This window comes from Procambarus clarkii, unplaced genomic scaffold (assembly GCF_040958095.1).
Source record: "Procambarus clarkii isolate CNS0578487 unplaced genomic scaffold, FALCON_Pclarkii_2.0 HiC_scaffold_122, whole genome shotgun sequence".
NCBI classification, from domain to species: domain Eukaryota; kingdom Metazoa; phylum Arthropoda; class Malacostraca; order Decapoda; family Cambaridae; genus Procambarus; species Procambarus clarkii.
Window position 1 is genome coordinate 2039664 of NW_027189155.1, and position 13488 is coordinate 2053151.

The following is a 13488-nucleotide window of genomic DNA, read 5'->3' on the forward strand; positions in this document are numbered from 1 at the left end:
CTCGCACAATATTCTTTATGTGGTCCTCAGGTGATAGTTTTCTATCTAGAACCACCCCTAGATCTCTTTCTTTATCAGAATTCTTTAAAGATTTCTCACATAATGTATAGGTTGTGTGGGGTCTATGTTCTCCTGTTCCACATTCCATAACATGGCATTTATTAACATTAAATTCCATTTGCCAAGTGGTGCTCCATATACTTATTTTATCCAGGTTTTCTTGAAGGGCATGACAATCATCTAAATTTCTTATCCTTCCTATTATCTTAGCATCATCAGCAAACATGTTCATGTAATTCTGTATACCAACTGGTAGATCATTTATGTAGACAATAAACATCACTGGTGCAAGAACTGAACCCTGTGGTACTCCACTTGTGACATTTCTCCAGTCCGATACATTGCCTCTGATTACTGCCCTCATTTTTCTATGTCAGAAAATTTTTCATCCATATTAGAAGCTTACCTGTCACCCCTCCAATATTTTCCAGTTTCCAGAACAACCTCTCTATGTGGAACTGTCGAATGCCTTTTTTAGGTCCAAATAGATGCAGTCAACCCAACCATCTCTTTCCTGTAATATATCTGTTGCTCGATCATAGAAACTGAGTAAATTCGATACACAGGATCTTCCAAATCGAAAACCATACTGTCTGTCTGAAATTATATCATTTCTCTCCAGGTGTTCTACCCATTTAGTTTTAATTATTTTTTCCAATATTCCAATTCCAATTTTTTCCAATAATGTGTGTGTGTGTATGTATATTTGTGTTGTTGAATATGACCGAAAGTCATAGTCTTTCTGCCCCTCTCCTTACTGCTATTGTTGTTTCTCGCATCTTTGTATTGCTTGTATGTTTGGGCAATTTATCCCCTTTTCCTAGTTCTGCATCTCTGCTTTAGTATAAATTTTGTTGTGCCATTATCATATATTTCACAAAACTTGACATACATCTCATTTACTTCATGTCCTAACAGCAAGTGTTTGTCAAATTCCTTAAGGAAATATCTGAGTTCCCCATAATGACCTCTCCACAAGTCAGGTTTTTCAACTGCTTCAAGCTCATTTTCTTCCAGATTATAATGCATTGCATACTTTATTCCCAAAAAGACATGGTCACTTTTACCCAAGTGACAATGTCACTTGGGTAAAAGGAGGGAGGTACTGAAAGGAGGAAAAGGGAGGTACCAAAGGAGGGAGGTACTGGATGATAAATATATCTTTCTCTTTCCTGGTAAATATAATATCCAGCATGGAGGGAACATCCCCTTCCCTCATCCTCGTAGCTTGTTTAACATGTAGAAACATGAATGTTTACAGGGTGAGGTTTACGAAATTATATATATATATATATATATATATATATATATATATATATATATATATATATATATATATATATATATATATATATATATATATATAATATATATATATATATATATATATATATATATATATATATATATATATATATATAATATAAAGTTTGTGTGTGTGTAATTTATATAAATAAATAATTAAATATTAATTTTGTTAATATCTTTTCAGGGAAAGCTTGCAAGTACAATTCGTATACAAGAGGGGCAACAAGAGCCAGAGGATGTCTACTAAGAAAATATATAAGTCTTTATCCTCACACTCTTGATATATGGTCTTCTCTGGTCTCTTTATTTTCTCTCCTCACAAATGTCCCTTTTTTTTATTTCTTTTACGTTTCTCTCCTGTTTTTCTTAACTTTTAATCTCTCCTTTCCTCCTCTCTTCTAACACCTCTCGTTTCCTGTCTCTTCTAGCTTCTCTCTTCCTTTACTTTTTATATTTGTGGTATTCATTTATGTCATTTTTATCTTGTATATTTTTCTTGTATTTTTTTCTTATCTTGTGTTTCTCTTCCCCTTCTCTTCAATGATTTCTAATTTCTCTCCTCTCTCTGTTGTTTCTGTTCTGTCTTCTCTCTCCTTGCCTTAATTTTGTTCTGTCTCCTCTTTTGTTGTGTGTGTGTCTTTCTGTCTCTGTCTGTCTGTCTCTCTCTCTCTCTCTCTCTCTCTTTCTTTCTCTCGCTCTCTCTCTGGCTCTCTCTCTCTCTGGCTCTCTTGCTCTCTCTCTCTCTCTCTCTCTGGCTCTCTTGCTCTGGCTCTCTTGCTCTCTCTCTCTCTGGCTCTCTCTCTGGCTTTCTTGCTCTCTCTGGCTCTCTTGCTCTCTCTCTGGCTCTCTTGCTCTCTCTCTGGCTCTCTTGCTCTCTCTCTCTGGCTCTCTTGCTCTCTCTCTGGCTCTCTCTCTCTCTCTCTCTGGCTCTGGCTCTCTCTCTCTCTCTGGCTCTCTCTTTCTCTCTGGCTCTCTCTCTCTCTGGCTCTGGCTCTCTCTCTCTGGCTCTGGCCCTCTCTCTCTCTCTCTCTCTCTCTCTCTCTCTCTCTCTCTCTCTCTCTCTCTCTCTCTCTCTCTCTCTCTCTCTCTCTCTCTCTCTCTCTCTCCCCCCCTCTCTTTCTCTGGCTCTCTCTGGCTCTCGCTCTCTCTGGCTCTCGCTCTCTGGCTCTCTCTCTCTGGCTCTCTCTCTCTGGCTCTTTCTCTCTGGCTCTCTCTCTCTGGCTCTCTCTCTCTGGCTCTGACTCTCTCTCTAGCTCTGACTCACTCTCTCTCTGGCTCTGGCTCACGCTCTCTCTCTCTGGCTCTCTCTCTCTCTCTCTGGCTCTGGCTCTCTCTCTCTCTGGCTCTGGCTCTCTCTCTCTCTGGCTCTCTCTCTCTCTCTGGCTCTCTCTCTCTCTCTGGCTCTCTCTCTCTGGCTCTCTCTCTCTCTCTGGCTCTCTCTTTCTCTCTGGCTCTCTCTTTCTCTCTGGCTCTCTCTCTCTCTGGCTCTGGCCCTCTCTCTCCCCCTCTCTTTCTCTCTTTCTCTGGCTCTCTCGCTCTCTCTGGCTCTCGCTCTCTCTAGCTCTCGCTCTCTCTGGCTCTCGCTCTCTGACTCTCTCTCTCTCTGGCTCTGGCTCTCTCTCTCTGGCTCTGGCTCTCTCTCTCTGGCTCTGGCTCTCTCTCTCTGGCTCTGACTTTCTCTCTAGCTCTGACTCACTCTCTCTCTGGCTCTGGCTCACGCTCTCTCTCTCTGGCTCTCTCTCTCTCTCTCTGGCTCTGGCTCTCTCTCTCTGGCTCTGGCTCTCTCTCTCTCTGGCTCTGGCTCTCTCTCTCTCTGGCTCTCTCTCTCTCTCTGGCTCTATCTCTCTCTCTGGCTCTCTCTCTCTGGCTCTCTCTCTCTCTGGCTCTCTCTTTCTCTCTGGCTCTCTCTTTCTCTCTGGCTCTCTCTCTCTCTGGCTCTGGCCCTCTCTCTCCCCCTCTCTTTCTCTCTTTCTCTGGCTCTCTCGCTCTCTCTGGCTCTCGCTCTCTCTGGCTCTCGCTCTCTCTGGCTCTCGCTCTCTGACTCTCTCTCTCTCTGGCTCTCTCTCTCTCTCTGGCTCTGGCTCTCTCTCTCTGGCTCTGGCTCTCTCTCTCTAGCTCTGACTCACTCTCTCTCTGGCTCTGGCTCACGCTCTCTCTCTCTGGCTCTCTCTCTCTCTGGCTCTGGCTCTCTCTCTGGCTCTGGCTCTCTCTCTCTCTCTCTGGCTCTCTCTTTCTCTCTGGCTCTCTCTTTCTCTCTGGCTCTCTCTCTCTCTCTCTGGCTCTCTCTCTCTCTCTGGCTCTGACTCTCTCTCTCTGGCTCTGGCTCACGCTCTCTCTCTGGCTCTCGCTCTCTCTCTCTGGCTCTCATATTTCATTTGATTTAAAAATGTCTGAGATTTTTACTTAATCTAAGTTATATTGCATGGTGCTAATATGAATATTATACATGACTTTTTTCTTTTCTTTCTCTCTCTCTTTCTCCCTTTCTTTCTTTCTCTTTCTTTCCTTCTCTCTCTCTTTTTCTTTCTCTTTCTACATGAATATTATACTTGACTGTTGACATTCACTTGTAGATTTTTATTTTTAGTTAATTAGTCCTAAACTTTTGATTAATAGATTTTTATTATTAGTCATAGAAAAACTATAGTGTTATATGTATACTCGGAAAATTTTACTTGTTTTAGTTTTAAGTAACAATAACTGCTTGTAACGTCAGACTGATCTCAGCATGACATGAATCACAGGCTGCTTGATCACAAAATCTATTGTGTTCACATATTGCATATATAGATTTTTATAGATTTTTAAATTTTTACTTTAATATTCTGTTATAGATATAGTCTATATATTTCGAGCTATTACATATATTTTGTTGTATTACTCATTCTTAATTAAATAAATATAATATTTTAATTCTCTTTTTGTACCCTATTTATTTGTAATTTGCACATACATATATAGGATGTCCATTTCTTTCTCAGATATGTCTTCTTTCTTTCTCTCCCTTTCTATTTCAGATATGAATTAAAAAATTATTATACCCTAATTTACCCTAAACGTTTTAATGTAGGTAATTAAAAGATTATAAAAAAGTTTTTAGAAATGTTAATTATTTACGTTCTAAGGTTGTATATAAAAGTTCTCAAAAAACCTTTTCTAAACGTAATTATAAACGTGCTGAAAACAATGAAATGTCGTTTTTAGGATGTTTTAAAAACATGAAAATGTTTGCTGGGATGGGTCATATTTTGCCCAAACCCCCCTGCAGTTTTCAAAATGTCTGAAATGTCGGAAATTTGACTCCTGAGCATGATTTTTGAGCAGAATTCTGACTCTCTGCACCTATTTTTAGTTTCAAATTACGACGTTTCATACCGAAAATATGCCAATTACTGAAAACGGTGATGGGTCATATTTTGCCCAAACCCCCCTGCAGTTTTTAAAATGTCTGAAATGTCGGAAATTTGACTCCTGAGCGTGATTTTTGAGCCGAATTCTGACTCTCTGCACCTATTTTCAGTTTCAAAATACGACGCTTCATACCGAAAATATGCCAATTACTGTAAACGGCGATAGGTCATATTTTGCCCAAACCCCCTTGCAGTTTTCCAAATGTCTGAAATGTCGGAAATTTGACTCCTGAGCGTGATTTTTTATCCGAATTCTGACTCTCTGCACCTATTTTCAGTTTCAAATTACGACTTTTTTTACCGAAAATATGCCAATTACTGAAAACGGCAAACAGTCATATTTTGCCCAAACCCCCCTGCAGTTTTCCAATTGTCTGAAATGTCGGAAATTTAACTCCTGAGCGTCATTTTTGAGCCGAATGCTGACTCTCTGCGCCTATTTTCAATTTCAAATTACGACTTTTTATAACGAAAATATGCCAAATACTGAAAACGGCGATGGGTCATATTTTGCCCAAACCCCCCTGCAGTTTTCAAAATGTATGAAATGTCGGAAATTTGACTCCTGAGAGTGATTTTTTATCCGAATTCTGACTCTCTGTACCTATTTTCAGTTTCAAATTACGACGTTTCATACCGAAAATATGCCAATTACTGAAAACAGCGATGGGTCATATTTTGCCCAAACCCCCCAGCAGTTTTCAAAATGTCTGATATGTCGGAAATTTGACTTCTGAGCATGATTTTTTATCCGAATTCTGACTCTCTGCACCTATTTTCAGTTTCAAATTACGACTTTTTTTTACCGAAAATATGCCAATTACTGAAAACGGCAATGGGTCATATTTTGCCCAAACCCCCCTGCAGTTTTCAAAATGTCTGAAATGTCGGAAATTTGACTCCTGAGCGTGATTTTTGAGCCAAATTCTGACTCTCTGCACCTATTTTCAGTTTCAAATTACGAATTTTTATACCGAAAATATGCCAATTACTGAAAACGGCGATGGGTCATATTTTGCCCAAACCCCCCTGCAGTTTTCAAAATGTCTGAAATGTCGGAAATTTGACTCCTAAGCGTGATTTTTTATCCGAATTCTGACTCTGTGCACCTATTTTCAGTTTCAAATTACGACGTTTCATACCGAAAATATGCCAATTACTGAAAACAGCGATGGGTCATATTTTGCCCAAACCCCCCCCTGCAGTTTTTAAAATGTCTGAAATGTCGGAAATTTGACTCCTGAGCATGATTTTTTATCCGAATTCTGACTCTCTGTACCTATTTTCAGTTTCAAATTACGACGTTTCATACCGAAAATATGCCAATTACTGAAAACAGCGATGGGTCATATGTTGCCCAAACCCCCCTGCAGTTTTCAAAATGTCTGATATGTCGGAAATTTGACTTCTGAGCATGATTTTTTATCCGAATTCTGACTCTCTGCACCTATTTTCAGTTTCAAATTACGACGTTTCATACCGAAAATATGTCAATTACTGAAAACAGCGATGGGTCATATTTTGCCCAAACCCCCCTGCAGTTTTCAAAATGTCTGTGATGTCGGAAATTTGACTCCTGAGCGTGATTTTTTATCCGAATTCTGACTCTCTGCACCTATTTTCAGTTTCAAATTACGACTTTTTTTACCGAAAATATGCCAATTACTGAAAACGGCAATGGGTCATATTTTGCCCAAACCCCCCTGCAGTTTTCCAAATGTCTGAAATGTCGGAAATTTAACTCCTGAGCGTGATTTTTGAGCCGAATTCTGACTCTCTGCGCCTATTTTCAGTTTCAAATTACGACTTTTTATAACGAAAATATGCCAAATACTGAAAACGGCGATGGGTCATATTTTGCCCAAACCCCCCTGCAGTTTTCAAAATGTATGAAATGTCGGAAATTTGACTCCTGAGAGTGATTTTTTATCCGAATTCTGACTCTCTGTACCTATTTTCAGTTTCAAATTACGACGTTTCATACCGAAAATATGCCAATTACTGAAAACAGCGATGGGTCATATTTTGCCCAAACCCCCCTGCAGTTTTCAAAATGTCTGATATGTCGGAAATTTGACTTCTGAGCATGATTTTTTATCCGAATTCTGACTCTCTGCACCTATTTTCAGTTTCAAATTACGACTTTTTTTTACCGAAAATATGCCAATTACTGAAAACGGCAATGGGCCATATTTTGCCCAAACCCCCCTGCAGTTTTCAAAATGTCCGAAATGTCGGAAATTTGACTCCTGAGCGTGATTTTTGAGCCAAATTCTGACTCTCTGCACCTATTTTCAGTTTCAAATTACGAATTTTTATACCGAAAATATGCCAATTACTGAAAACGGCGATGGGTCATATTTTGCCCAAACCCCCCTGCAGTTTTCAAAATGTCTGAAATGTCGGAAATTTGGCTCCTGAGCTTGATTTTTTTTCCGAATTCTGACTCTCTGCACCTATTTTCAGTTTCAAATTACGACTTTTTTTTACCGAAAATATGCCAATTACTGAAAACGGCAATGGGTCATATTTTGCCCAAACCCCCCTGCAGTTTTCAAAATGTCTGAAATGTCGGAAATTTAACTCCTGAGCATGATTTTTGAGCCGAATTCTGACTCTGCACCTATTTTCAGTTTCAAATTACGACGTTTCATACCGAAAATATGCCAATTACTGAAAACAGCGATGGGTCATATTTTGCCCAAACCCCCCCTGCAGTTTTTAAAATGTATGAAATGTCGGAAATTTGACTCCTGAGCATGATTTTTTATCCGAATTCTGACTCTCTGTACCTATTTTCAGTTTCAAATTACGACGTTTCATACCGAAAATATGCCAATTACTGAAAACAGCGATGGGTCATATTTTGCCCAAACCCCCCTGCAGTTTTCAAAATGTCTCATATGTCGGAAATTTGACTTCCGAGCATGATTTTTTATCCGAATTCTGACTCTCTGCACCTATTTTCAGTTTCAAATTACGACTTTTTTTACCGAAAATATGCCAATTACTGAAAACGGCAATGGGTCATATTTTGCTCAAACCCCCCTGCAGTTTTCAAAATGTCTAAAATGTCGGAAATTTGACTCCTGAGCGTGATTTTTGAGCCGAATTCTGACTCTCTGCACCTATTTTCAGTTTCAAATTACGACGTTTCATACTGAAAATATGCCAATTACTGAAAACAGCGATGGGTCATATTTTGCCCAAACCCCCCCTGCCGTTTTTAAAATGTCTGAAATGTCGGAAATTTGACTCCTGAGCATTATTTTTTATCCGAATTCTGACTCTCTGTACCTATTTTCAGTTTCAAATTACGACGTTTCATACCGAAAATATGCCAATAACTGAAAACAGCGATGGGTCATATTTTGCCCAAACCCCCCTGCAGTTTTCAAAATGTCTGATATGTCGGAAATTTGACTTCTGAGCATGATTTTTTATCCGAATTCTGACTCTCTGCACCTATTTTCAGTTTCAAATTACGACGTTTCATACCGAAAATATGTCAATTACTGAAAACAGCGATGGGTCATATTTTGCCCAAACCCCCCTGCAGTTTTCAAAATGTCTGTGATGTCGGAAATTTGACTCCTGAGCATGATTTTTTATCCGAATTCTGACTCTTTGCACCTATTTTCAGTTTTAAATTTCGACGTTTCATACCGAAAATATGCCAATTACTGTAAACGGCGATGGGTCATATTTTGCCCAAACCCCCCTGCAGTTTTCAAAATGTCTGAAATGTCGGAAATTTGACTCCTGAGCATGATTTTTGAGCAGAATTCTGACTCTCTGCACCTATTTTTAGTTTCAAATTACGACGTTTCATACCGAAAATATGCCAATTACTGAAAACGGTGATGGGTCATATTTTGCCCAAACCCCCCTACAGTTTTTAAAATGTCTGAAATGTCGGAAATTTGACTCCTGAGCGTGATTTTTGAGCCGAATTCTGACTCTCTGCACCTATTTTCAGTTTCAATTTACGACTTTTTATACCGAAAATATGCCAATTTCTGAAAACGGCGATGGGTCATATTTTGACCAAACCCCCCTGCAGTTTTCAAAATGTCTGAAATGACGGAAATTTGACTCCTGAGCGTGATTTTTGAGCCGAGTTCTGTCTCTCTGCACCTATTTTCAGTTTCAAAATACGACTCTTCATACCGAAAATATGCCAATTACTGTAAACGGCGATAGGTCATATTTTGCCCAAACCCCCCTACAGTTTTCAAAATGTCTGAAATGTCGGAAATTTGACTCCTGAGCGTGATTTTTTATCCGAATTCTGACTCTCTGCACCTATTTTCAGTTTCAAATTACGACATTTCATACCGAAAATATGCCAATTACTGAAAACGGCGATCGGTCATATTTTGCCCAAACCCCCCCTGCAGTTTTTAAAATGTATGAAATGTCGGAAATTTGACTCCTGAGTGTGATTTTTTATCCGAATTCTGACTCTCTGTACCTATTTTCAGTTTCAAATTACTACGTTTCATACGGAAAATATGCCAATTACTGAAAACAGCGATGGGTCCCATTTTGCCCAAACCGCCCCTGCAGTTTTCAAAATGTCTGATATGTCGGAAATTTGACTTCTGAGCATGATTTTTTATCCGAATTCTGACTCTCTGCACCTATTTTCAGTTTCAAATTACGACGTTTCACACCGAAAATATGCCAATTACTGTAAACGGCGATGGGTCATATTTTGCCCAAACCCCACTACAGTTTTTAAAATGTCGGAAATGTCGGAAATTTGACTCCTGAGCGTGATTTTTTATCCGAATTCTGACTCTCTGCACCTATTTTCAGTTTCAAATTACGACGTTTCATACCGAAAATATGCCAATTACTGAAAACAGCGATGGGTCATATTTTGCCCAAACCCCCATGCAGTTTTCAAAATGTCTGAAATGTCGGAAATTTGACTCCTGAGCGTGATTTTTGAGCCGAGTTCTGTCTCTCTGCACCTATTTTCAGTTTCAAAATACGACGCTTCATACCGAAAATATGCCAATTACTGTAAACGGCGATAGGTCATATTTTGCCCAAACCCCCTTGCAGTTTTCCAAATGTCTGAAATGTCGGAAATTTGACTCCTGAGCGTGATTTTTTATCCGAATTCTGACTCTCTGCACCTATTTTCAGTTTCAAATTACGACTTTTTTACCGAAAATATGCCAATTACTGAAAACGGCAATGGGTCATATTTTGCCCAAATCCCCCTGCAGTTTTCAAAATGTCTCAAATGTCGGAAATTTAACTCCTGAGCGTGATTTTTTATCCGAATTCTGACTCTCTGTACCTATTTTCAGTTTCAAATTACGACGTTTCATACCGAAAATATGCCAATTACTGAAAACAGCGATGGGTCATATTTTGCCCAAACCCCCCTGCAGTTTTCAAAATGTCTGATATGTCGGATATTTGACTTCTGAGCATGATTTTTTATCCGAATTCTGACTCTCTGCACCTATTTTCAGTTTCAAATTACGACTTTTTTTTACCGAAAATATGCCAATTACTGAAAACGGCAATGGGTCATATTTTGCCCAAACCCCCCTGCAGTTTTCAAAATGTCTGAAATGTCGGAAATTTGACTCCTGAGCGTGATTTTTGAGCCAAATTCTGACTCTCTGCACCTATTTTCAGTTTCAAATTACGAATTTTTATACCGAAAATATGCCAATTACTGAAAACGGCGATGGGTCATATTTTGCCCAAACCCCCCTGCAGTTTTCAAAATGTCTGAAATGTCGGAAATTTGACTCCTGAGCGTGATTTTTTATCCGAATTCTGACTCTCTGCACCTATTTTCAGTTTCAAATTACGACTTTTTTTTACCGAAAATATGCCAATTACTGAAAACGGCAATGGGTCATATTTTGCCCAAACCCCCCTGCAGTTTTCAAAATGTCTGAAATGTCGGAAATTTAACTCCTGAGCGTGATTTTTGAGCCGAATTCTGACTCTCTGCACCTATTTTCAGTTTCAAATTACGACGTTTCATACCGAAAATATGCCAATTACTGAAAACGGTGATGGGTCATATTTTGCCCAAACCCCCCTGCAGTTTTTAAAATGTCTGAAATTTGACTCCTGAGCGTGATTTTTGAGCCGAATTCTGACTCTATGCACCTATTTTCAGTTTCAAATTACGATATTTTATACCGAAAATATGCCAATTACTGAAAACGGCGATGGGTCATATTTTGCCCAAACCCCCCTACAGTTTTCAAAATGTCTGAAATGTCGGAAATTTGACTCCTGAGCGTGATTTTTTATCCGAATTCTGACTCTCTGCACCTATTTTCAGTTTCAAATTACGACTTTTTTACCGAAAATATGCCAATTACTGAAAACGGCAATAGGTCATATTTTGCCCAAATCCCCCTGCAGTTTTCAAAATGTCTCAAATGTCGGAAATTTAACTCCTGAGCGTGATTTTTGAGCCGAATTCTGACTCTCTGCACCTATTTTCAGTTTCAAATTACGACTTTTTATACCGAAAATATGCCAATTACTGAAAACGGCGATGGGTCATATTTTGCCCAAATCCCCCTGCAGTTTTCAAAATGTATGAAATGTCGGAAATTTGACTCCTGAGCGTGATTTTTTATCCGAATTCTGACTCTCTGTACCTATTTTCAGGTTCAAATTACGACGTTTCATACCGAAAATATGCCAATTACTGAAAACAGCGATGGGTCATATTTTGCCCAAACCCCCCTGCAGTTTTCAAAATGTCTGATATGTCGGAAATTTGACTTCTGAGCATGATTTTTTATCCGAATTCTGACTCTCTGCACCTATTTTCAGTTTCAAATTACGACTTTTTTTTACCGAAAATATGCCAATTACTGAAAACGGCAATGGGTCATATTTTGCCCAAACCCCCCTGCAGTTTTCAAAATGTCTGAAATGTCGGAAATTTGACTCCTGAGCGTGATTTTTGAGCCAAATTCTGACTCTCTGCACCTATTTTCAGTTTCAAATTACGAATTTTTATACCGAAAATATGCCAATTACTGAAAACGGCGATGGGTCATATTTTGCCCAAACCCCCCTGCAGTTTTCAAAATGTCTGAAATGTCGGAAATTTGACTCCTGAGCGTGATTTTTTATCCGAATTCTGACTCTCTGCACCTATTTTCAGTTTCAAATTACGACTTTTTTTACCGAAAATATGCCAATTACTGAAAACGGCAATGGGTCATATTTTGCCCAAACCCCCCTGCAGTTTTCAAAATGTCTGAAATGTCGGAAATTTAACTCCTGAGCGTGATTTTTGAGCCGAATTCTGACTCTCTGCACCTTTTTTCAGTTTCAAATTACGACGTTTCATACCGAAAATATGCCAATTACTGAAAACGGTGATGGGTCATATTTTGCCCAAACCCCCCTGCAGTTTTTAAAATGTCTGAAATTTGACTCCTGAGCGTGATTTTTGAGCCGAATTCTGACTCTCTGCACCTATTTTCAGTTTCAAATTACGACTTTTTATACCGAAAATATGCCAATTACTGAAAACGGCGATGGGTCATATTTTGCCCAAACCCCCCTGCAGTTTTCAAAATGTCTGAAATGTCGGAAATTTGACTCCTGAGCGTGATTTTTTATCCGAATTCTGACTCTGTGCACCTATTTTCAGTTTCAAATTACGACGTTTCATACCGAAAATATGCCAATTACTGAAAACAGCGATGGGTCATATTTTGCCCAAACCCCCCCCCTGCAGTTTTTAAAATGCCTGAAATGTCGGAAATTTGACTCCTGAGCATGATTTTTTATCCGAATTCGGACTCTCTGTACCTATTTTCAGTTTCAAATTACGACGTTTCATACCGAAAATATGTCAATTACTGAAAACAGCGATGGGTCATATTTTGCCCAAACCCCCCTGCAGTTTTCAAAATGTCTGTGATGTCGGAAATTTGACTCCTGAGCATGATTTTTTATCCGAATTCTGACTCTTTGCACCTATTTTCAGTTTCAAATTTCGACGTTTCATACCGAAAATATGCCAATTACTGTAAACGGCGATGGGTCATATTTTGCCCAAACCCCCCTGCAGTTTTCAAAATGTCTGAAATGTCGGAAATTTGACTCCTGAGCATGATTTTTTATCCGAATTCTGACTCTCTGTACCTATTTTCAGTTTCAAATTACGACGTTTCATACCGAAAATATGCCAATTACTGAAAACAGCGATGGATCATATTTTGCCCAAACCCCCCTGCAGTTTTCAAAATGTCTGATATGTCGGAAATTTGACTTCTGAGCATGATTTTTTATCCGAATTCTGACTCTCTGCACCTATTTTCAGTTTCAAATTACGACGTTTCATACCGAAAATATGTCAATTACTGAAAACAGCGATGGGTCATATTTTGCCCAAACCCCCCTGCAGTTTTCAAAATGTCTGTGATGTCGGAAATTTGACTCCTGAGCATGATTTTTTATCCGAATTCTGACTCTTTGCACCTATTTTCAGTTTCAAATTTCGACGTTTCATACCGAAAATATGCCAATTACTGTAAACGGCGATGGGTCATATTTTGCCCTAACCCCCCTGCAGTTTTTAAAATGTCTGAAATGTCGGAAATTTGACTCCTGAGCATGATTTTTGAGCAGAATTCTGACTCTCTGCACCTATTTTTAGTTTCAAATTACGACGTTTCATACCGAAAATATGCCAATT